At 35.6% G+C, this 25,215-nt stretch overlaps 1 protein-coding gene across 2 annotated transcripts in view; it reads left to right on the forward strand.

Annotated features, from left to right (window-relative positions):
- Window positions 1–25,215, forward strand: part of LOC133518853 (leucine-rich repeat-containing protein 15) — a 46,991-nt gene that overhangs the window by 9,952 nt on the left and 11,824 nt on the right. The window contains exon 2 of one of the 2 annotated variants that reach the window (XM_061852597.1): window positions 7,778–7,848. The exons of the other annotated variant lie outside the window; for it this stretch is intronic. The gene's annotated coding sequence lies outside the window, so the exon portion shown is untranslated. The remainder of the gene's footprint in view (window positions 1–7,777; window positions 7,849–25,215) is intronic. 2 annotated transcript variants of the gene reach the window in all.

The raw sequence follows: 25,215 nt of genomic DNA on the forward strand, positions 1-25,215 counted from the left end.
ATCTTATTACATACTCGCTTAGTCATGCCTATAATTAGTTTAGGTATTAGAACATCCTGTCAACAACTAAGAAAAACCCCAATATGTTTAATGTAATATGGCACTAATTAAAATTTGGAGCGGACATTTACACTGTTCAATAAATTACCGGCGCGTCGTCGCGTCGGAACTTATCGCTATGGAATGTGTAGTTCAAACAATGTAGCACAAGAAAAACAAGAAATTTTGATCCCCTGAGCGGATCTCGGAATAGTTAGATAAGACTCAGGCTAGTTCTACAGTAACAGGAACACCTACATTAGGCATTAAATTTTAAATCCTCCTTCATTTTATTATGTCTTATTAAAGATAAAATAGAACTACCTATGTATGATGATGTAGGTAGAAATTGTATGCATGGGATGTAAATTGTAAATATGCACTTGAATTCGACACATTGGTAAGCAGTAATTAACAAATTACCGACATAAATCGAATTTTCAAAGGTTTCGAATTATCTAATTAATTCGTACTCGTAGAAACATGACATCGTAGGGACACGATGGGTCTAGAATTAATAAAAATATGTGTCCAATGCGGATTATGAAATGGGTTGCTCAAGTTTGGTCAAAACTCAGAGTTTTTGAAACCAGGCTAGCATTTTAGTATCCTGTTAAAGATCCGCTGAATCGTTGCCCAACGTCGAGGCATTTTATTTATTTTCTTTCACTCTGCGTCACCGCCCCGTCACCGTCATGCATTCCCCGTCTAAAGGAAGTGATCACGTGAGAAATTAAACCGAATACTTTGAACCGGGGCAAAAACACTTCCGACTGAACTTGAATGAGGTATCACTTGTGTTTTATAACCACATTCAGTGATTGTCGAGACGTTTCCGAGAATCTCAACAATACTGCAGTCATGCTCAACGGATTTGATGACAATTGAAACGTTTGAACTATTGTGAAATATAGGAAACACTGAGTCGATATTCGTCATTGTAAAAAGAGTTACTAAGAGATGGCTTGAGCTTAAAAAAGACGTCGAAACACTGATATGTGACAAAAAAGCCAATTTCATCATCAACCTCGCAAGTGTATGTCTATATACTTATGCCTATTTTTGTTGCATTTAGTCCTCAATACAATATTGGTACAATAATTTCCAGTTGTTGATATCGGAAACAGCACGCACGTTCCCTTGACCGTGTCTGACTTTTGAATTAATGCACCAGCGGAAACACGCGTCTACAGTCTAAATAGTGCAAACAAAGGACCACATGACGGCAGTTCACAAGCAAACGACCGGAGTTAGCCCAAATCGGCCGTGTGCATCATTGTTTAACTACTCTAAAATTAGAGGCCGAAAACGAACTAGAATTTGTAAATTATGTGCAAGTATTATTGGTCCCGGATACGGTTCGTAAATACGAATTACTCACAAGTCACAAGTATTAGTTATTGAGGTCTTTGTTGTAAGCGCTCGCTTCACTTAATAAGGAAGAACTAGCTATGGGTAGGTACAATCACATTCATGGGTGTTCACTGCTCAAGCGATGTATTCCCTTTACTTGCACGAAGGCACGTGAGTCAAGAACTTGAGAAAACCAGTGAACTGTAGCCTTAAGATCCGTAACATCTTTGTGAAAGAATTTACAGTGGTTTTCCAAGCCTTCTCATAAAACAGACTCTGTGCATTTGGAGTAATACGCCAGCGCTCTCGCTGCATTTGTTCTACGACCATTTCTAAGAGACCTTTTAGAGCTTTGCATCCCATTGATAAATAGACTCGTATAACCTGGCGGCGTTATTTTGTGGGTGTGTGTTTTTATTTCTGTGCGCGTCGGCGGCAATAAGTAATAAGGTAAACATTAAGCAAGTTGTGGAGGCCGCCTGACTAGTTTTAGTCGATATTCTCTAGCTTCACATTATGAATGTAGCCGATTTTATCGAAATAATATTATATAAATTAGTTTGAATACGTATTTACTGACTAGTGATAAATGAATCGTTACCTAAATACAACAGTTATATCAGTATTTTATTTCTTATTCTTAGGATTAGCTACTTACAGATTGTATAGGACTTTTCCCGTAATTAATTTACAATCATGGTTTTGATTTCGATTTAACCCGACAATTTACAATTTTGTACAGTAAGCACTTAGTAATTCGATATTGTTGACAGTCGGAGTTAAGTACTCAACACTTAAGTAACTGCAGATAAGAGGCAAGTAACGGGAACCATTCCCATGGCTCTCAACATTTATTGACTAAACTTTCAATGGTAATTTCATATTTTCTTCTGCCTCTTTCAAATCGAATTGATAAATTTTATTTGAACTAGTTAGTTTTATTTTTATTCCATTAAGGATAATCGAAATTGGAATTTAAGGAGACAAAAAGGTCTATTTGTTTGATGATACACAGAGCTACAAAAGTGCAAACCCACTTTTCTTAATGAAAGGAATTCATTCATAAAGTTGGAATTGGTATGCACTTTGGTTTGGTACACGGATAATATATTATCCGTTATATCTGTAGGGCATAGATATAGTAATATAAAACTAATATCTATTCTTCTATGACCGTATTTACCGTAAGTACCTAATGTATTTTAAATACAAATAACACTTGTGTACAAACGTCAAATTAATTTTATGCTAAAGAACTTAAGACATACTATAATTAATCGCCAAAAGTCCCAGTAAACATCAAGCTAGTTCTCTTAATGAGTTTAAAATCGAAACCACCACTGCCGTGGCACCTCCACTTCGATGAAATCGCGAGAAAAAAAATCAGGTAATGTTAACAGTCCCATTATTAATTTTAACAAGTATATTTAAGAGTCCTACTTCTTACAAGAACCCTACAACAGGTATTCAAACATACAGTTGTAATCGGTAGGCTCCTGTTATTATGGCTTAGTGGAATCCATAAATAGGCTGTCAAGTGTCAAGTAAAGGATCACTAAAGAATATTAATACAATATGTATATGGGTACCTGCTTGTGGGGATACCATACTTGACCAATTAAGCGAGCGAACTCTTTATTAACATAAATTGCATTAATTTAATGTTCATTTATTTTTAGTGTCAGCACTAAAAATAAATTGGTAGGTAGTCATATTGTGTAAACAACGACTGTTTTTGTCATGTTGCTAACGTGCATTTTAGTGGTTATTTATTGCAGATATTAGCCTACTAGTTAGGTAAATACTACGTGAACCAGATATTCGTTTTTTGTGTCATCTGACTATATTTTAAAAGTAGTAAATCTTTAACGAAAATAAATCTGGTATCTTGAAAGTGTTTTTTTTTCACTTGCTACATGTTTAAATGTATTCGTGGGAACAACACTAAATTAGATCAATAGGTTTATCTAGAAATTGTGAGAAAGAATATCAATGGAGAAAGATGATAATTCACCCTAAACCTATCTAAAAAAACCGGACAAGTACGAGTCGGACTCGCCCACGCGGCAACAGAAATACGTCATCTATGAAAATTTCAACTGTCTAGCTATCACAGTTCATGAGATACAGCCTGATGACAGACAGACGGACAGACGGACGGACGGACAGCGGAGTCTTAGTAATAGGGTCCCGTTTTACCCTTTGGGTACCGAACCCTAAAAATTGATATTCGAAATACAGATTGGCGTGTCTCATATTGGACATCTCGAATATTTGGACACAATGAGGCAATCAATGGAGTCGTAATCGTAAATAAGGTAATTATATTAGTTGTTGGTTGAGACGACAGGCCTTGTGTTCAGACATTCATTACAGAGTATAGGCGAGCGAGACTATGACTCGGATAAACCAGTATAGTAAACGCCCCTATGATAGAACTGGCACCAGTAATGGGATGGTATAGACAAATCCTGTAAAACAAGTATTTACCTTCAGTTTTTCAACGCTGGCAACATTTTGCCATAAACAGGAGCCAAAGAGCTGAGCTGCTTAAGTTGAATTTTTCATTTATATTTGTTAGTTTGGCGTTAGTTAAAATTAATGGCGCCATAAATTCCATGACTGGAGCAAAAAACATAGTTTTAATTTGTTAACAATGCTGAAACCAATTGCAGTAGCTTTCATTAAATACATAGAATACATAAAATACGAATAGGACTTTCAACTTTTAACGCATAAAGCGGTAGAAATTTTACAGGTATCGGATAAATATCAAAAGTACTCCAAATAATCTCTTAAATGTCCCATGACTAGTTCCGTTAACATATAACAGCGCTCTCTAATAACGTTAAGTTACGCAGAAGAAAACGGGCCTTGAAAGTCTAAATTAGAAATTTTTTAGTCTTTTACTGCTTTTTGTCAGACTTCAGTAGGTACTTTTTAATTGTGAGAGAGATTTTTTGGAGTTTTTTTTTATTTAAGTATCTAATCCATGTTGTATGTAGGTAACATTTCTTGAAAATTGTTAACAATAGGTACCTATGTAAAGATAATTATTCTATAATTTTCTTTCACAAATTTAAGTCTTTCTAAAAGACTCGAGTTGCTACAAATGCCCAGTCTCTAACAAGGTTCGACATACTTATGATAGGCAAGAAATATGTCGTCAAAAAACATTATACTTCGTTCACTTATGAAATTTACTCGCTCGCAATCGCGCACCTATTGGTAATACTGATAGCCGCTCCTCATGTCGACGCCACCAGGAAGCCGATTCGAACTTACAAATTTATGTCCATTTGTTTTCATTTTGACTCTTCCTGCTCATCTCGCTGCTTGCTGTACTTAAATATTGTTTCGAGCGAGATATCTACGCTGCGAGTATTAACAAATGTATCATTAATCAATAACTGATTTTACAGTTCGAATTTAGCTCCTTGTCGCATTTGTAAACTAGGGCTTACCGATGACTCGTCATCGCTTAAAATAAATTGATAGAACCTTTCATCACATTGAACATGAACACCAATCGAATAATAAAGAGGCAACGTGTTTCTACAAATCGATGTAATTAATTATTATGTGATAAATCAGGAGTCAGCAATGTTTTGGTGAGTCATTTAATACATTATTTATTTAATATACATAAATATGTTAATAAACTACTACAAGAACAGTTATTAAGTTTTGTCGTTAGATTAGTTTAAACTGAAATAATCATTCTTATTTTATAATTAATCATTTTGTTATTTTAACATTTCCACCAAACACAATCTATTGTTTAGTTTATATTCTATCACCTATTTCTCAATTCTCAATTTTTCGCTATTGCATAAACTTAGTTCTTTAAAATTACAGTAAACTAAACTTACCTATCTAATTGTAATTCTCGTCTAGTATGTGGTCACAGAAATATTCTATAGTTCGCGAATGACGGCCCTCTATATTTCACTCACAGTAATTTAAATAGACCTCAGGCGCTAATTAGAAGGCATAATACAACACCTTATTGTTTATTCAGGGCACAATATCCGAAGATTTAAACCTGTAGCCACATTAACTACTCAATGGCGCATTTTTGATTGTTGTTGGCGCCAATATTCAACCGTCCTTGACTGGAATTATTTTTGTACTAGCAACACCCAGCATGTTCTCATATGTCTGACATAAGCCGTTTAAACGTTCAAATGGTTTTACGTTAACGCGATGTGTAAGATGAACATTAACTTTTCACGACGAGTTCAATTTTATTGTGAATCAACTAATGATATGATGTTTGCGGTGCTGAAGGAAAGAATTGTGTGATGTAGGTACATAAACTAGATTTGATTGTTCTATTAACTTTGTTAATTAAGTCCGGTCTTATGGGGCGACATAGGTATTCGTTTAATCGAAAATGAGCCTTAATAAAGAAAAAAAACTAATGGTTGGCAGATATAACGAAATCAACAATGATCAAGTCAAGTGTAATATTGCGCTTTAAGTGTAATCTTATTACAATATAAATGCAGTTGAGTTTTAACTTTATTAAATAATGTTTTACTCTTTAATTAACGTAGGTACCAATAAAACATTCGGCTCTGTACAAGAAAAAATATTATCAAAGCACTGGGGTTTTCATTGAGAATTCATAACAATTCATCAAGCGTAACAGGCAATGGAATTTAATCTCTTTGATTATTTTACTTTAGTTACAGGCGTTTACCCGCGACCTCGTTTGTTTTAAATTAAAACAGTGAAAAAAGTATATCTACATGCCCCTGAGCCTCAATCTATCCTGATATATTTTTTATAATCCACGTAATTATATAAATTATTTCAAGGGTTTCGGCGTAAACATGTAAAAAATAAGTTTTTGGCAAAAATTTCAATTTTGGTATAAGATTTTATCGTTAACTGTACTTTTCTTACCACAGGCAACCAACATCGAGACAATTCTTAAAACCCCAAACACAATTAGGTTACGTTGTTTCATCATAGAGTCCCTATGGCCACCACCCGCCTCAATATTGCATTGTCACACGACTTACATATGTATGCAAATTTTCAGCTCAATCGGTAATCAAGAAGTGGGTCAAATTTAGTTTCCAAGATTTGACCCACACATACATACTAACAGGGCAAGTTAAATAAAAGCTTCTAAAAAAACAAGCAAGCTGATTGAGTTATTAATCAAATTATATCCTAAGAAAAAAGTTAACCGTTCTCGTGAATGTTCTATACTAACTATAGTTGTACTATTTGTACCTACGTAGAAATTGCTTTGATACTTTTTCCTACCTTTCAATCAGCGAACCGACCTGTTCAAGGTCTTGAAAACAAACGATCCACAAAGGCACGGAAGAGCAAGAGCCGCTGAAAGAAACAGTTCTGTAGTTTGTTATCTGTACGGGAAATAAGTCACGTTTCACTTCGTTTGAACGAAACGTTGCCATTGTTAAGAAACATTATATGTTTGCTATAAAAGTAAGTGCATCATTCTCGCTTCTAATTGCAAATTACATTTTATATTGATTTTCACAATTTTAGCACAATATTTTATAATAAAATAGGACAGTATTTTACAGTATTTTATAATAAAATCATGTATTTTTGTCCTGGGGGCCGATTTTTGAATTTCGAGCGCTCGATTTCGTCACTCAAAAATCTGTAGAAAACGGCGAAATGATATTTTTGAAGTAGGAGCGATAGGAATTAGGGATCCAGTGGAATTTACCACTACGTTTCAATTCTATTAGTAGAATGTAAATGCCTAGTAGTGGAGATATTATTAAAGGGAGAACACGAAATCGAGCGATCGAAATTCAAAAATCGGCCTCCTGGCGTTTTTGACGAGACATTTTCTTCTTGGTATGAGGAAGACTGGAGAAAGTTTTCACAATTAGGTACTCGCGTAATACGTTGGGTTTGCCACTCGATCAACCCTGCCCTGCCACGAAACTCAATACATCCAAAGATCTGACAGTCGATATTTCAGAAACCTTGTATAAAGTGTACTATCAATAATTACCTACCATGGTCGTTTTCCTCTTTATTTATAGTTCCAAGAGTTAGCATAATATTTTGGTACATCCTACACACACCTTCTCGCGATTTTTTCTGACGTCATAGTTGATACCCATAATTGCCGCTATTGTGTTGTTGGGCAGAGAATAAGCAGACATAAGTATTTTATCTACGCCATGTCTGCATCTCGTACTTTTTACCTGATTGCAATTAATGATATTATATAACTATAGATAGGTTATACTGATACATAAGGTGTACAAAAAATATTTCTAATTAAATTTTTATACCTACAAAGAAATTTGTTATTTTTTATTAATTTTCGCATGCCATTCATGTTTATCGCATTTCATTATTAAACATGAGCTTGTCTCTTTAGGTGTGCGGGAGCTCCTTAGCGTGCACTTTTCTCGCTCACTAAAGACAACTTGTACCTACAATTTGTACAAGGTAAGCGCTTAAATTTAGAGTTATGTTTTTGTATGTGAACTAACACTAACACACAAATAACATAATAAAATAATAAAATTTATAGTATTTGATTTGTCTCAGTTGTGGGAGTCATATAGACTAGATTTTAAAATTGCTCGCTAACCTAACCTAACCGCAGTCGGGTTCATATTTTTTCTATTAGATTTTTATTACTCATATTATTCTTGACTGACAATTTTATTGATTAGTTAATAAAGGAATCGACAAGTCGTTACTGCAAAGTGCTGCTATCAAGCTATAATAACTTCTATATCAACAAGCGTAAATGTCAACATTGCCAATTTCTTCAATGACATTTTAGTTAAATGTCTCCGAGAATTAGCGGAGGTACTGTTGGCAAATAAAACCCAAAACCGTCATGTCAAATTAACAACAGTGAGGTATGTAATGTCACTGACACTGCCATAGATCCGTAGGGGTCTAGGTTCTCATTCAGTTTGGACTGAGGTGGCAAAAACGATGTAATGAAGGGACACATTTACATTTCTTTGTTTAAACTTAGGTGAATGTTATTTTTCAATCTTAGTACATATCATTCACGCCTTGTCAGAAAGACAAAATAGTTGTTAGATTACTATGGATGGGGTCGTTATTTATGGTGCATTCGCATATTTCACGCTTTACCTTTTGCTGTAAAGAAATTTCATCGGCTTAGGAAACACCCACTTTTCCGTCGTAAACCTGGTCGCACGGAATAAAGACTGCGAAAACACAACGCGATTTTATGTGCTCACTCCTCACACTAGTAGTTTATAGTAGTTAGCAGTTAACCCACATATTCGCAAGACTGCATCATTTTACTATGTAATATCAATTATCGATTGGTGGACGCTTTCATTTTCTTACACGCTTTGATTTTTTTACATTTTTACTTATGTGTCCGTATGCAATGTGTTTTTATTGATATTGGCAGCAGTAGGTACGTTTCTCCTATCTATATCAACAATAAATCCCGAACATACCACATCTTCAAAGCCGCTGAAACAATTCTCTCCGGAAATTGATACGAATCCGTGAATTGATTACTCAATAGAATACCTTTCAGGAACTTATTACAATTTAACCAAAAGTGTAATAATTTGACCTAGAACCAACAAAACTAGAACTAGAATTAACGAACGTTTACATTTTAATTCCACGGCCTTATTTGAGAGTTTGCGTCCAGTTTATGCACTACACACACTACACATTTGTCTATAAATCTTTCATTCTCTATCACACTTATGCATAATCAAATATATGTATGGGACACTGAATAGGTAGGTGTTTAAGTCGTCGCACAATGCTGGCTCAGGTCATACGCACTTCACATTCGCGGTCAAAAGTTCACCAGACAAACTAATTCGGCTGTCCCCAGCATCTGACCTATCCGATTTGGGTCAATATCCTATTAGATTTATATGCCATGGTACACGGTTTTATGCCCCACGGCCCACGGCATATCGGTTCAAGGCCTTGATTTATGGTGCCACGGCATTTGTGGACACAATGCCGCACACCTAAATAACCTATTTGTTGGGCATACAATGTAATGACGGCACGCTTTACAACTATTTATACCTGGTTTAGTTACAGGATGGTTTTTATTCATTTTATGTCAAAACTCGTGTTTTTATGTTTTATTTGGCTCATTATAATTTACGTTAACGGTGGGTTAAGAAAATGGAACGGGTAGTAGAGTATAGGTATCTATGTAGTTCTACTAACGTTTTAAGAGCCCGCTGCAAGCTTGGTTCTCCATACAAGCGTAGTTACGCTCTCATTTTAAAACGACTTGCTGGATTGCTCTGAAACTTTGTAGTTATAACAATAGGACTATAGTATTTTGCACTATAGGATAAGCTGCCTCTATCTAATATAAATAATATCTATGCCTCTAATTAGTTTATGTAGCTTCAGAGACCATAGTTAAAAAATACAGCTAATTTATATTTCTCACACAAAACTTGTTTTTGCTATATTTCGATTGTTTTATAAGCTGGAGCTTATAAACTAATTACAGGCATAGATATACCTCATGCCTATGCCTTTATGCAAAGTTTCATTACAAAATAACATGTAGTTTTAAAATGAGAACGAGAATTCGTTTGTATAGGAAGGTCAATTCAAACGAGCTTACTGCGGAGTCTTAGCAGTGTTGGGCGATATCAATTACTTGTGTAATTTTAACTACAAATTAGATTACATTTAGAACTTTAGTACTCTCTCAGATAACAAAAGTAATAATATATTTTCTATCATTTTTTCATACATGTACTTAACCTCATGTCATGTCATATAAATTTAAAAAAAATGCTCGGATGCCGCTTCATGGAACTGACCACCTGACAAAAACTCTTGTTTGCCCTAAAATGTTCATATTCTTAATTTAACTTTCTTTTTTTTAATGAAAAGTCAAACTTGATATGATTCGTTAATTTTTTGAGTAAAAGTAATTTGTAATCGCTTAAAGTAATTTACTACAGATTACAAAATGTAGTTATTAATTCGATTACTAACTACAAAATATAGTTAGTAATCGTTAATCAAAGGCTCAACTACTTTTTCCTAGTAATTGTAATTTGTAGTTAAAACTACATTTTGTAATCATAATCGTTAATCTGTAATCCAACTACTTTTTGCCCAACACTGAGTCTTACTAATGTAACTAGACAACAAAAGTACAACAGAGAACCTAGCCAAGATGACAATTGTTAATAGAAAACGCCAATCTAAACTTTAATTTATGGAGTCACGTGACTTTTCGTAGCATCTGCCATCCTATACATTTTTACTTTTCATTTGGCGTTTGTCAACATACGATTTGTTTGATGAACCAATCCAGTCACTATTTAGGGTTAAAAAAGTCGCGATATAGGTAATAATCTCCCTGTATAATGTAGTTGGTCGACAAAGTTGCCGTTGCGCCATGTATTCAGAAATGATACATTGACAATGCATATTTCGCCATGTGTTGAATTTAAGTTTTAAGAAAAAAAAATCACGTTTAGCTATAGCGTATGCAAAGATCTTTAAAGAGAAACAGCAGTCCTTACTCCTTAGGTATGTGATTTATACGGATTTTTCAGAGTCGAAAGTGACGTTTTTGGTTGTAGAAATGTCACTTTTGACACTGACAGATCATTATCATATTGAAAACAGATCTACGAACTCGAACTAAAACTCAAATTGGTCTGTGACTCTTCTTTGTGTAGTGGAAGTTAGCCTTTCAGAATGAACATCTGTTGAGTTTTAGTGTTCAGGAACTTAACTTACGGTGCATGATTATGTTATTATTCTGCGGCTTTTGTAAAAGTGAGGCTGAGGCATCCATTTTTTTAATCATATAGAAAAGCTATCTGCTACATTATATACATCCGTTTGGACAGGGTTTTCTTAAGCAGTAAACTTTATATTCTACTAGCGACCCGCCCCAGCTTCGCACGGGTAAACCTTAACAAATTATACAACTAAACTTCCCTCAAGAATGACTCTATTGATAGGTGAAAACCGCATGAGAATCCGTTCACTAGTTTTTGACTTTATCGCAAACATACATTACATACAAGCAGACAGACGCGGCGGGGGACTTTGTTTTATAAGATGTAGTGAAGGCCTATAGAAATAACACTTGAAAATTTATAGAAACACAAGACCTGTTCAACTATTCTTATTTATATTTGTTCAATAAACTTATGAAGTAAATGGGAGAAATTCTAATGCTCATTGCTCTTTGCTACAAATCAAAATATGTACGGCTCTCAAAGCAGAGTCAAAGAAAGCAGCCTCATAACAGTCATAACCAGTTATATGTCCTCAAGCCGGACTTTCCCGGCCGTGACGTCATCATATCACACGGCCGTTTTTGAGATTTAAATAGACCGGACTTATGATTAACCCAGCACTTACCTAATTGTATAAGTAGGAGATTACCAAACAGTACCTATACTGAATGTATATAGGTCAAATTTATATTTGTTTAACCTATAAAGATAGAAAGTAACACGTTTTCAACATGAATTTACGTAAGCCGAGGAATCAAAATAAGTATTGTTTTTTATTTAATCGATTCAATCATGGCAGTCACGGAAATAAGTGCACGCTACACGTGTAGCTGAGCCTTGTCACAGTGACTTCTGTAATTTCACTCTTGCCCTGTAATTCAATGCATATCTTTTCTACACTCAGATATATATAATTATACTTTAGCGTCAAACCGACGCGTTCTTATTGAAGGTAAAAAAAATCTCAACCTTTAACAGAAACCTCAGGGTATTAGATTGCGCTGAAATGAGTTCAGTTCATCGCCGTCACGGGTTTTTTGCGGGGAAAAGCGTGTGCTTACATCTGAGTCATAAAGACTCAATAAAGTTATGCTATGTATATAGGTAAAGCTTGCTTTGAAAACGTTTAGCGCAAAAAACGTGAAGGTTAATGCGCAACTGACGTAAGAACAGAGTTATCTAATACCTAATCTTGAGGAGATTATATGACCGATTTTACTTACACCAAAATTAGGTTAGTATTGTTTCTTAAGAACTTTTTCAATGAGATCATATAAAATATGCTTTATACAGGTACTTACCTAAAGTAGGTATACCGAGATTTATGAACTAGATCATCAGGCCGTTAACTGTTAACTAACTGATAACTGTTATTAATATCTTTTGTGATCTTTCAGACATACCTAAATTAAAATTATAGACTCACTGTACTTTATGCGCTTAATCTAAAAATATTTCATAAATAAGTGGCTTTATTTCAATTTTGGCTTTTCTAATTCCCATCTACATTACTCCAAATGCGCCCTTCATGGCATCAATTCAGAGTAATGGCCGGGAATCTGACCAGTCTCGATTACAGGAGCACTATTCAGACTGTATTTTTTTGTTAACAAACGGTCAGGATATGATTTGTTAGTATTTCTTCAACCAGAAATGTTGAGAGATGACCGATTATATCGATAATCGTCTGATAACAAGAAATAACTATCTGAATACGCCCCAGGAGAGAAATCATTGTATCGACCTCGATTGAGTGACCTGCATTTTGACGTATTCCTTGTGTTAGTTTAGGTTTTTAGAGGGTATTTCAGGAACAGTAGATCAAGTAGGTCAGCTTGTGAGGTTTATGCTTATCTTCAACCTTCAACGGATACAAATAAATATAAATGATAGAACCATAAATAATTGTACGTGCATATCGACTCATCTAACATTCCACCTTCTTAGCTTCTATCGTGTCCATAGATATGTAGTTGCTGTAGCATAGATATGTAGTTAACTTACAATTAGTATAATACATAAAGATATTTTGTTCACCAATACTGATGTCTGTCTACACAAAGATACCTAATTATTGTACAAAGTTTTGATTGTTTGGTAATTTTTTTCAAGGAATTTCTTATTTGTTTTTGTTGTACCTATGAGTATTTGAACTACCTACTATAAATCGGTCGTATTAACTGGAAGTAGGTAAATACGTATATAATTGCAAAAGCGTGCAAAGTAAGCAAGCGTTACTAAAGCGTGCCGAATACGCTTCTGTTCCTATACTGTAAGATCTAGTGTTATTCAAAATGTTTGCCAAGTCAAATGCTACCAGTTATCAACCCCAATGTTACGCATAGGTAGTACTTTACAGCTCGATGTCAGAGTTAGAATATAACATTCGACTCGATGAATTGACATCTGGCACGGCTGCATAGCCTGATTAGGCTCTGGTTCTGGTTACAGTGATAAAACATCTTTAGGTACCGTACCCCCTTAGTATGATTGATAAGTTATTAAGAGTGGCCGGGGTATATTAAATCACTGTAACCGAACTCTAATCAAGCCAGTAGGCCGAGCCAGGGGATCTAGACGAGTTGACAATCGACACACGAAAAGTCAAATTGTATCGGGATGACAGAAGCAAAAGCCACGAGACTATTTCCATACATTATTTAAGTTTCGAATGACGTTTTCTATCAACGATAGTCATCTTGGCTAGGCCACCTGGGTATAAAACACCTCGAAAAGCAGGCAATTGGAATACGTCACCTAACCTGTACTTATAATTGTAGTCTGCCAGTCGAACGACTGACTCATGCTCACATTCGCTCCACATACGAATTATTCACTCAATTAAGGCGGTATTACATTTATATTCGGGTAAAATTTGTGCATGTATTATTTAGATTGCGTACTTTAAATACCAATTAAGTTTTGGGCTAATTTAGACTAAACCATGAAGTGCGAGTGCGAAGCCACAAATATCCTATCAAAAATATTTGTATTGTAAAAAGTGCAAGTGTTGCAACGCAGTTAATCTACAACAAAAAAGTTTTGAGATGTAGGTAATGTAAAATCAAGTCGGTTAGTTCCTCAGAGTATATCATATATCTGTGGTTAGTTCATTCAGAACCGTCGTATCTACCATCTACCGGTCCATAGAACTCAACTATTATGAATTCTTACCTACCTAATAATGATTAACTAATCACCTGTAGCTATGTATTATACCTTGAATGAAATTTTATCCACCAGCCATACCAAAGAGTAAAGTAAGTATATGGGTACTATACTCTTCGTAGTGATTTATAGGTCATACCTACTGAATTTCTTCTTCTTCCTTGCCACTTTCCATTAATTGGCTCTCCTCGTTCTAAGGCGCCAGGGCGGTCTATCCTGGGTTGAGATTTTTTTAAATATACACCGTGGGCTAATTAAACCCAACAGATATTAAAGATGTATTCTTGACCGCATTTAGAGACTAAAATGTCAAGTTGAATTGGCCCACGGTATATAGGACACTTGACAATACCTAGCACACGGCATTATTCGCAATTAATTGACTACACAAATAAATATTTAAATTAGTCCTAATTGAAAAAAAAACGCTACCACTAATAAAAATATTAATACACATACTAATAACCTTCCTACAGCAATGTGCCGTTAAATTTTGATGAATGTCTTTAAGATAACCTTTTCATTAACATCTGATCGCCAAGTAAGGTTAATCTACGGTTTTTTTTGTCGCATAATCAATTTGAAATGAAGACCGACATAATGAGCCGTCCACATCAGTGGGAGACAGACAAAACCATGGCGTGTGCCCAAGCTGTGACGGAACTGGTTTGACAGCTACCAAAGACTAAATATATAAAAGACTGTTACTTTTCATACAAAGTCGCGAATATGTCAAGAGAAGTTCGAAGCAACACCTCCGATATTTTCTGGATTTGAGACTATTCTTAATATGACCTTCGGACGGCACCTGCTTGCTTGATAATATGGGTGACGGATTGAAGGTTCTAATTGCGGGAGCAACCTTGGTCGAGTAAATTGACAGCGTGTGAGAAAATGTCACAACAGTAATCCTGCTGCGGTCGTCGTCCGAATGTCACATTTAATGTCGCCTGCATCATTGATGAGGCTCGCAACGTGGTATCTGTATTATATATACGGGTAGACAGATGTTGTTATTTATTTGTCTCCTCAACTACCTACTTCAATTCTGTCTGGGCGTCACCTGCAAGCCACCTGCTATAAGCACACATGTCTTATTATAATCATCCATATGACGAAAATTAAGTACAAGGACTTCGCATTTAGGTCGTTACACCCATTGTTATCTTAAACATTTTAAACGCATACGAAGATAAAACGAACAAACTTCATCTGACGGCGCGGCGTGTCCTTTTATGATTATCTATTAGGTATAGTGAAGTGCCAAGTTATACAGCAAATTGCAAGATCTGACTGAAGCTATGAGTCTAGAGGAAAAACAGGTCTGTGTCATAATCACAAGTACTTATACAAATACAAGACAGAGTCCTTCATATTGCAAGCATAAGAAATACGTACAAATTTCTATGCTTCAGGATTAGTATGGTTCAGTTTATTCAACAGTTTGGATTGGACAATGGAATGTAATATACTCGTAACTAGTGGCTCTGTGAGCTGTAGACCTCGCGACAAAATCGATAAGCTCAAAACATTTAAAAGCAAAAAAATACTTCGTGGAGCCATTATGGCATAGACTATAATGGCACTTAAGTCCTTTATGCCAATTTCAACCATTTTGAATATATTAAAAAAAAACGAAACGACAGAAAAATTATATGTAACTACTGGACCTGCTTACAAAATTTCACGAGATTCAGTTAAGAATTGCGATCTGCAGAAGGACCTATCCGGACATACGAAAGCAAATTGCCCGAGTCAAAACGTGGACATTCGCTAGCGCTTCGGTAAAAAATAAACTTGCATACAATACGATTCAAGATTTTTATCATCTTTCTTAGTCATTTGTGTAAAGAATCCTTCATTAATCAAGAACATTTTACTGTAATACCATTAATTCACAAACTCGTAACCAGTACCCCTAGTGTAAATAAATTCGATTTCGAAACGTGACGTACGCGTTTGCGTTTAGTCTCATTTTGTATTGGATTTAGAAAGAGCGCGCCAAGCGGGACGTTTTGGAAACTCAAAATCCTATACAAAATGAAACTTAACGCAAACGCGTTCGTCACGTTATGATGTCGATCAAATTTACACTAGGGGTACTGTAAACAAAAGATGTATTGTCGTTATACATAGCACCGTGAAAAAAGAGCTTTGTCTGCCTAATTGAAAACCGAATGTATGTACTTTTAATAGTTACCAGACGCCATCGCCAGCGGTGACTATAAACGAGACCGAACATAAATTAACATATATTACATGGAATGGAATATAATATGGACGTACCAGGTGGTCGCCGCCAGTAATTTGATAATGCCGAAAAACTACATATGCGCTCTGGTCCGTTTGCAAAAACAAGGACATAAAAAGATAATCACGGCGTGGCGGTGAGATTAGAGATCTAAATGTTCTGCCCTAATTTGCACTAAGTTACAATATCACAGATTTACAATATACATTCTGCCTTTAAATAGCCAAACAAACATAAATACAGGGAAGTTATTCATCATACTGTACGACTTTTCCAAAGTTACCAACCCAAAATGCGAATAGGTATTAACATTGGCTGTCTCATTAAAAACATACCCATCGAGATCTATACAGCAACATGTATTAATAAAATACTTTTGTCGCAAATTTGGGATTAGTAACATAGTCGAATATGTTGTTTAATCTCATGGCCATGTGTGACTTTCCGTAAGACTTACGCAACTGGCTCAACATTTTTTTTTTATCTGGGTAGCTAAGTCAGACTAGGAGGAGACTAAACTTTCTTTATGTACCTGTACACATATCGACAGTATCTATATTGTTATTACTTTAGGCAAAACGTATTTTTGTTAAATTAACGAATTCAAATTGTTGTTTTATCAGTGGGAAAACTAGAAGGTAAAGGAAAATCAGTCGATTAACGCATAGGTCATAATTACAATTGTAACATAGGGAAAACCTAGAACAAAGCCACTAGAGGACTTATTTTGTTGTTACATTTTCCTAAAAGGCTAGGGAAGAAAGAGAGGTAGTTGACATATAATGTAGTTATATGAGTTATAGACCCATCTTTAACAACTGTACTACACAATAACACGTGTAAGTCTAAATTGTAAATGTGTTACATACTTACTACAGTTACTACTAGCGAACATAAGTAGCGATACCTACGCTGACTATGGACATGAGCGCAAAAACGCTTGAATCAATTGAAAATCTTAGACAATGAGGCGGTAAATTATACTATCGACGTTACATCCTCGAGATTTAATTTTGACTAGGTAGTACACTGTTTAATGTACTAGGCATCCAGCACAATATTTAGATATAAGAAAATAAAAATGTTAATTGATCCTCTCGTTCTCTCCGCTGCGCCCTCTGTCGGCGCGCGCGTCACCTCATTCGCTTTTTTTTGTGCGGGCATCGCAGTACACTCTCGTTCAAGTTTTTTCAATTTAAATTATGAATCTTGTGAAAATAAGTGAAATCTTACCGCGTACGTATAAAAGGATATCACGACAACATGAGAAAACGAAGAAGACGTCGCTCAGAATATATTAACAAACGACTAAAACGCAGTGTGGATCGGCGCCATTATTATTATAGTGACGATGAAGGTGAGTTTATTGTTTCGAAGTAAATTTGTTAAAGCTGATTGCGCGGACACTATGGTGCAGGAGCGGCGACGGCGAGCCTCCGCTGTTTGCTACCTACCGCACATCTTAAAAAATGTAAACACACCAATCAAGTGCTTCACGGTTCGTATATGAACCAGTTACCAATGTAATTAGGCGCATTTTACACGGATCGACATGCATGGCTATTAGAATGAATCTGTTACATAAATAGCCTTGTTAATAATGAAATATTCGTCCTTATGTAACTGTTTTTAAGCCCTACGCTGTTGTGTGCTGCAAATCCTAATATGTGTGGATATCGTATGTGTAATGCACACAATAAATTATAGTTATTTAGAACCGTGATGCGATTACGGTCAATAACTGGTCTAGAATTGCGATGCGATTGCAATCAATGACTTTAAACGTTAAGTTTGGCAACAAACTTTTTAATGTTTAGCCCTCATACCTTGACTTGTTTATAATAAGTTATTTAGAACCGTGATGCGATTACGGTCAATAACTGTAGTCTAGAATTGCGATGCGATTGCAATCAATGACTATAAACCAGGGATCGGAACCGGTTTTTTGCAAAAAACATCGAAATAACCATATATATTTTATACTCAAAATGTAGGACTCAGTTGTGTTTTTAGATAACGACTTCGTATTATTACATTGCCCGATTAGGAATGAAATAATTAACAAAGAACGAAAAAATACCGTTTTCGTTCCCATACAAAAAATACCGGTTTCCGATCCCTGCTATAAACGTTAAGTTTGGCAACAAACTTTTTAATTTTTAGCCCTAATGCCATGATTTGTTTATAACAAGTTATTAGAACCGTGATGCGATTACGGTCAATAACTGTAGTCTAGAATTGCGATGAGATTGCAATCAATGACTATAAACGTTAAGTTTGGCAACAAACTTTTTAATTCTTAGCCCTCATAACTCCACTTTTTTATAACAAGTTATTTAGAACCGTGATGCGATTACGGTCCTAACTTTTTGTTGTCTATAATTTTTTTGAATCGTGATGCAATTACGACCTTATTTAAAATACAATTTTGCAAAGTAAAATACAAATTCATGTCGAGGTATGCACTTCATATTTACGCACACATCAACGTCTGATCGATATATGCTCATACCTACTTGCTCGAAGTTGTTTTAGTTGCATGGGAACTCATTATTACAGTTTCCGAATGGAAAATTTCAGCGGAAAAATTACTAGTCTGACTATGAAGAAGTATCAGAAACTTCGACATCGGACTACTCTAATGCAGAAGAAATTAAATCGGTAGTAATACCGGTTAAAACTTCGGTCGACGCCCAGGCTACACAAACACCCATTTCTGGTCCTGTTGCAAGGCCCAAGCACTTTAACGCCGGAAGTGCCATCTGTGGAGTTGCCAGTTAATATCCTGGAGGCACTGGGTGGATAGCTAAACGTTGGGGGCGAATAGCAGTTGAGGGCGTAGGCAAAACAGGAAAGGAGGAGCTTTCAGAGAAATGTCTAATTCCGGAAAACTTTAAATTACTTAAAGCTCCTAAACTGAATGCTGAAATTGCAGCTGTAATGTCTGAGTCATCGAGGCAAATAGACAAAAGAATGGGAACGGCCCAAACCCAACTAGGATTGGCTATTGCAGGTTTATCCAAGCTCACAGGTTCCCTAATTTCAGAAAACATGGAAAAGCTTGCTATCATAAATCAGATGGCCGATGTTAGCCAATTAATAGCTGATCTTCATTCTGGGAATACCAATAGCAGAAACCTCGCGCCAGGGAAACTGGAGGATCACAAAACCCAGGTAACAGGGTTCGCGAACAAACAAGCTGGGTGGGTACCGGACTCGCGCCTCTCCTCGGCAGCCCCGGCGGACGACCTCGGAGAAGTACCAGCTTTGTCCAAGAGAGACAGCCGGCAGCCATGCAAACATCAATAGAGGTAAAGCAGCACTCAGGTAGACTCCAGTTTTACATTGATAATTGGCGTGATATCACAGATGATCCGGTTGTTCTGCAGTATGTTGTTGGATACAAAATCCCATTTAATTCAATAGTTGTACAAGAAATTGAAAGATATTCGTACTGCCACAAAACTGGTACCTAAATCAGGATACCTAGCAATGATTGACCTTAAAGAGGCATATTTTTTAATTCCGAATCAAGCCTGTTTTTACTAAACTTATGAAACCATCAGTTATTACACATCTTGGAAGTAAAGGCTTAATGCTTGTAATATATCTAGACGATATATTGTGTATATGTCGTCCTTATAGCGAATGCCAGAAACCGTATCCCTCTTAGAGAAATTAGGATTTGTGATTAACGACAAGAAAAGTATATTGTAGCCAAAACAGACATGTACCTTTCTAGGATTTGATTTATAAATTTTCGCAATATAAGCCTAGAGTTGCCCTACAAGAAACGAAAACATATCTATGATCAGTCAAAAAATATTTCCAAAGAAAATGTTTTAACCAACAGAGAATTTGATATTTTTTCTTGGTTCTCTTACCTCTGCTTGTTTGGCAGTATTTTATGGTTGGTTATACACCAAACGTTTAAAATGAAAAATTTCGTGCGTTAAGGAATTCAGGTGATAATTATGATATTAAATGAAAAAATTCAACCACACTTAAAGTGGAGGCAGGAAAACATAATGACCACCAAAAACCCGATCCGATCACGCATACGCATTGGAAATATTTTTAGACTCATCACTCATTGGCTGGGGCATATATTGTAATAGTAAACGTTCTCACGGTTTCTGGAACGCTACATATAGGGAACACCATATTAATATAATATAAATTAGAAAGCTATTTATTTTCGCATCCTACTTATATAAAAATCAAGAGACAGCAAGGAGGCCGATCAAGAGTCCAGGCGCACCAATATCGATATAGAGTGGGAGTTATCAGAGGATACGGATACTCAAATTATTGACAAATTTGGTGTCCCTAACATCGATATGTTCGCCACTCGAATTAATTCTAAATGTCAGAAATATATCTGTTGGTTCCCGGATCCAAGTGCCTTCAATATTGATGCGTTTACAGTATTCTTTTTTCTACGCATTTCCGCCCTTCTCATAAGTTTTAAGATGCTTAAATAAGATAATTGCCTAAAAGCAACTAGCATAATTATTGTTCCCTACTGGCCTAGCCAGCCGTGGTTTTCGCTACTGACAGCCTTGTCGACGTCAGAATTTATTTTCCTGGTACCTAATATTAACTTGCTCCTATCCCCTTTTAGGACTTACCATCCACTCTGGAGGAAGTTTTGGTGGCGATGCTATTATCAGGAAAGCATTTTCTAGGCATTCATTAATGCCCCAAACGATTGATATAATGATTTCAATTTTATCTGCAAATTCATTAAAACAATATAATTGTGCATTGTGTAAGTGGTGGCTGCATTGTAAAAACAATAAATTAGATTTTTTCTCAGTGGACACATCCATAGTATTACATTTTCTAACGGAGCAATATCAACGTGGAGCTAACTATTCAAGTCTAAATACTTCTCGCTCAGCTCTATCATTAATTTTAGGAGAGTCGCTTACTAAAGATGTGAGTTAGACATGTGTCTATGTTTTTAAAGGGAGTTTATGAAACCAAACCCTGTTTCCCCAAATACCAAACAACTTGGGACCCGAATATAGTTTTGGATCACTTAACTACCTTATATCCAAACGAAGATATACTTGAGCCTGGATCTATTAACACGAAAAACCGTAACTCTGCTCGGATTGTCGACGGCACAACGAGTACAGTCGTTATCCTTGATTAAGCCTCCCAATGTTCAAATATATAAATATAACATTAAAATCATTGTTGATGATATAATAAAAACATCCGATCCCGGTAGGACAATGCCACGTCTCATTATTCCGTTATTCCCCAATAAAGTAAAAATCTGCCCAGCCAGGACATTGTTAGCATACATGGATAGGACCCAAACTCTTAAAAATAGCGTCAGCATAGAACGACTTTTATTAACAATAAAAGACTAATACATAACGCTAGTTCTAGCACAAATTAGTTTCTTGATAAAACACGATGGTGACACTGGAATTGGGTACGAGCTTGTTCTATGCTCACAGCACATGGCACGCTGCTACCTCAGCGGCCAATCGCCAAGGCCCGTGAGTTGAAACAATTAAGAAGACAGAAGGCCGGTCCGGGAATTCGTTAGTATTCTCAAAATTGTACAATAGACCCCTAACAACTGAAGCAAATGCCGACAATGCCTTTGCTAAGGCAGTTTATAATGTCTGATTGTACTTACCTATAGTTTATACGTGATCATGAGCGTATATTATATAATCATACACATATAATGACAGAAACTAATTAAAACACCATGTGATTACAGTAGTGTTTTTTCCTTTAGTTTTCACCCAACTCTGCGAAAGGGCGCTAAACATCTACCTAGTCAAAATTAAATCTCGAGGATGTAACGTCGATAGTATAATTTATGATTAAACAAACTTACCTGAAGTGAAGTTTGATCATAATTATACGAGACGTTACATCCGAAGAGATTTAATGTCCCATCCCGCCCTGTTTGAATGGTAGTTAGTTGTTACATCTTACCATTCAATTCATCCCAAAATTTCGCAGAGTAGATGCCTTAACTCTCTAAAGTAATGAGGTGACGCGCGCGCCGACAGAGGGCGCAGCGGAGAGAACGAGAGGATCAATTGACATTTTTATTTTCTATTTATCTAAATACTAGCTGCGAAACCCGGCGTTGCTCGGGTTAAAATACATCGCATGTTTAATGGTATAAAAAATATTTGAGGATGCATTTTTTAACGAAGATAATATAGATTTCTATCATAGATATTGAAAGTAAGTAAGTAAGTAAGTAGTCGACCATTAAATATGCGGTGTATAGAAAGTATATTTAATTAATTAACTAATTGAAATAATTATAAGTTAAAATAAAAAACACCTTAGTAAATGGAAAATTTATGTTTTATTCACACAATTATTTACATATGATATTATACGTATTACATATATGATAAATACATTTACATATTACACATTATATGTGTATCCCAATGATTATCGTTTTCAAGTAGACCTAATCTTTGACATGCTTCACGATGTCTCAAAAATGTAACCATTAACAGTTTTTAGGTCTTCAAAACTCGTTGGACCACGAATAGTGTGAAGTAATAAGCGTAGATAGAAACATTCAGCGTTTTTTGGATGCACTGTGTAGACTCGTCCTATTGTGTTACACTCTTGAACACATCATGTCCTTCTACTTGCATTCCACGTTTTCGAGGATTAAATTGTTTACTTGTTGTATCCCATGTATAATAGCTGGGTACTTCTGAGTAAAGTCTTAGCAAATTGGTCTTTCTGGCATAATTCAAAAAACGCTGTTAAAGTTGTTCGAGTTGGTGGTTCCGTCGCAACTTTTTATGCCGTTTCTGTTGTGAAAAACACACGTTGTCCATTTTATAGGTGGACGGATAAATGTTGAACCGGTGGATCTCGATCGTGTATTGGAAAACTTAAAATTCGCCAAATTGCTTCGTTGGTATTAATGTAACGACCCATTTGATACTGTACTATTTCATCATGCTGGTTTTCATTGGTTAACGTAAAAACAGCCATATCACTGCCTTTATTAATATATTTGCATACATATTTTATCGATTTAACAGAACTGCAGTATTCGCCTTTAAATTTCCGTGCATGACAATACTCGCATATCGTATCCATTTTTCCGATGACAATACTTGGATGTTCATTGTATTGTTTTTTGCAATCATAATGGAAAGCCTGAAGTTCTAAACTTCCAATTTTACATGAAGCAGCTCGTCGTTGGCGTAAAGTAGTCATTCTTTCTTGTTTTCTGGTATTTTCCAGTTCATGTTGATCAGCCGATTGACGATTTCGGAGTGATCTTACTCGACATCGTGTTTCTTCATTAATACGTGCTCTTTCCTCTTCGGTTAAATTTTCTCTAATTCTTTTTACTCCTTTACGAATGTTCAAAAGACGTTTTTCTCTTTGTTCTTCTGTTTCATTGTGACGTGCTATTTTCCTTCTTTTTGAAACCACTTTGGGTTTTGCAAATACTTTTTTTCGTCTTGGCTTTGTAAATATAAAAAGTGTAATAAAATTAACCAAAACGCATATCTTGGTTGTTACAATGATAAAACTAACAAAAACTCACTCACTTTCGGTTTATATACCGTTAGAAATCGAAATTTCTAGTATCAGAACACTCTAGAATAGTCAAATAGTTTTTACTTTCTCATTTGTTCAAATCACTTGAATTTATGTAATCACTGTTTACTCTTGACTTCAATTGATCTTTTCGCGACTGTAAACACGGTTCAACTGACAAAAAGTCACTGATTTTCGGTTTATATACCGTTGGAAATCGAAATTTCTAGTATCAGAACACTCTAGAATAGTCAAATAGTTTTTACTTTCTCATTTGTTCAAATCACTTGAATTTATGTAATCACTGTTTACTCTCGACTTCAATTGATCTTTTCGCGACTGTAAACACGGTTCAATTGACAAAAAGTCACTTATTTTCGGTTTATATACCGTTGGAAATCGAAATTTCTAGTATCAGAACACTCTAGAACATTCCGATGTACTTAATTTCGATCTGGATCGTCCGGATTAATTTCAATAGTTGCACACATTTCGGAACTTTCTAGAAGCTTCTAGATTATTATAGTCATTTCTAGAACTATCTAGAGCATTCCATATGGATTTTTTAGAACCTTCTCGAACATTCTAGATCGATTGTTACAGTTGTACACATTTTAGAGTTTTCTAGATTAGTCCAGAAATTTTTAGATATTTCTGGAACATTCCATACCGATTTTAGCAGTTGCACACAATTTTGAATCTTTCTAGATCATTCCAGACATTTCTAGAATTTTCTGGAACATTCCACATCGATTTTAGCAGTTGCAGACAATTTTGAATCTTTCTAGATCATTTCAGACATTTCTAGAATTTTCTGGAACATTCTATATCGATTTTAGCAGTTGCACACAATTTTGAATCTTTCTAGATCATTCTAGAAATTTTTAGAACCTTCTCGAACATTCTAGATCGATTGTTACAGTTGTACACATTCTAGTTTTGTAGATTAGTCCAGAAATTTTTAGAACTTTCCAGAAGTTCTCATGAGTTAGAAAAGGACAGATGTATATTTTTTCATATTTTTGCCACCCACAACCACCCACTTCCACCCACCGCGACCAAACTCTCTTATTCCCACCG

The sequence above is a fragment of the Cydia pomonella genome, chromosome 6, assembly GCF_033807575.1.
Source record: "Cydia pomonella isolate Wapato2018A chromosome 6, ilCydPomo1, whole genome shotgun sequence".
NCBI classification, from domain to species: Eukaryota; Metazoa; Arthropoda; class Insecta; order Lepidoptera; family Tortricidae; genus Cydia; species Cydia pomonella.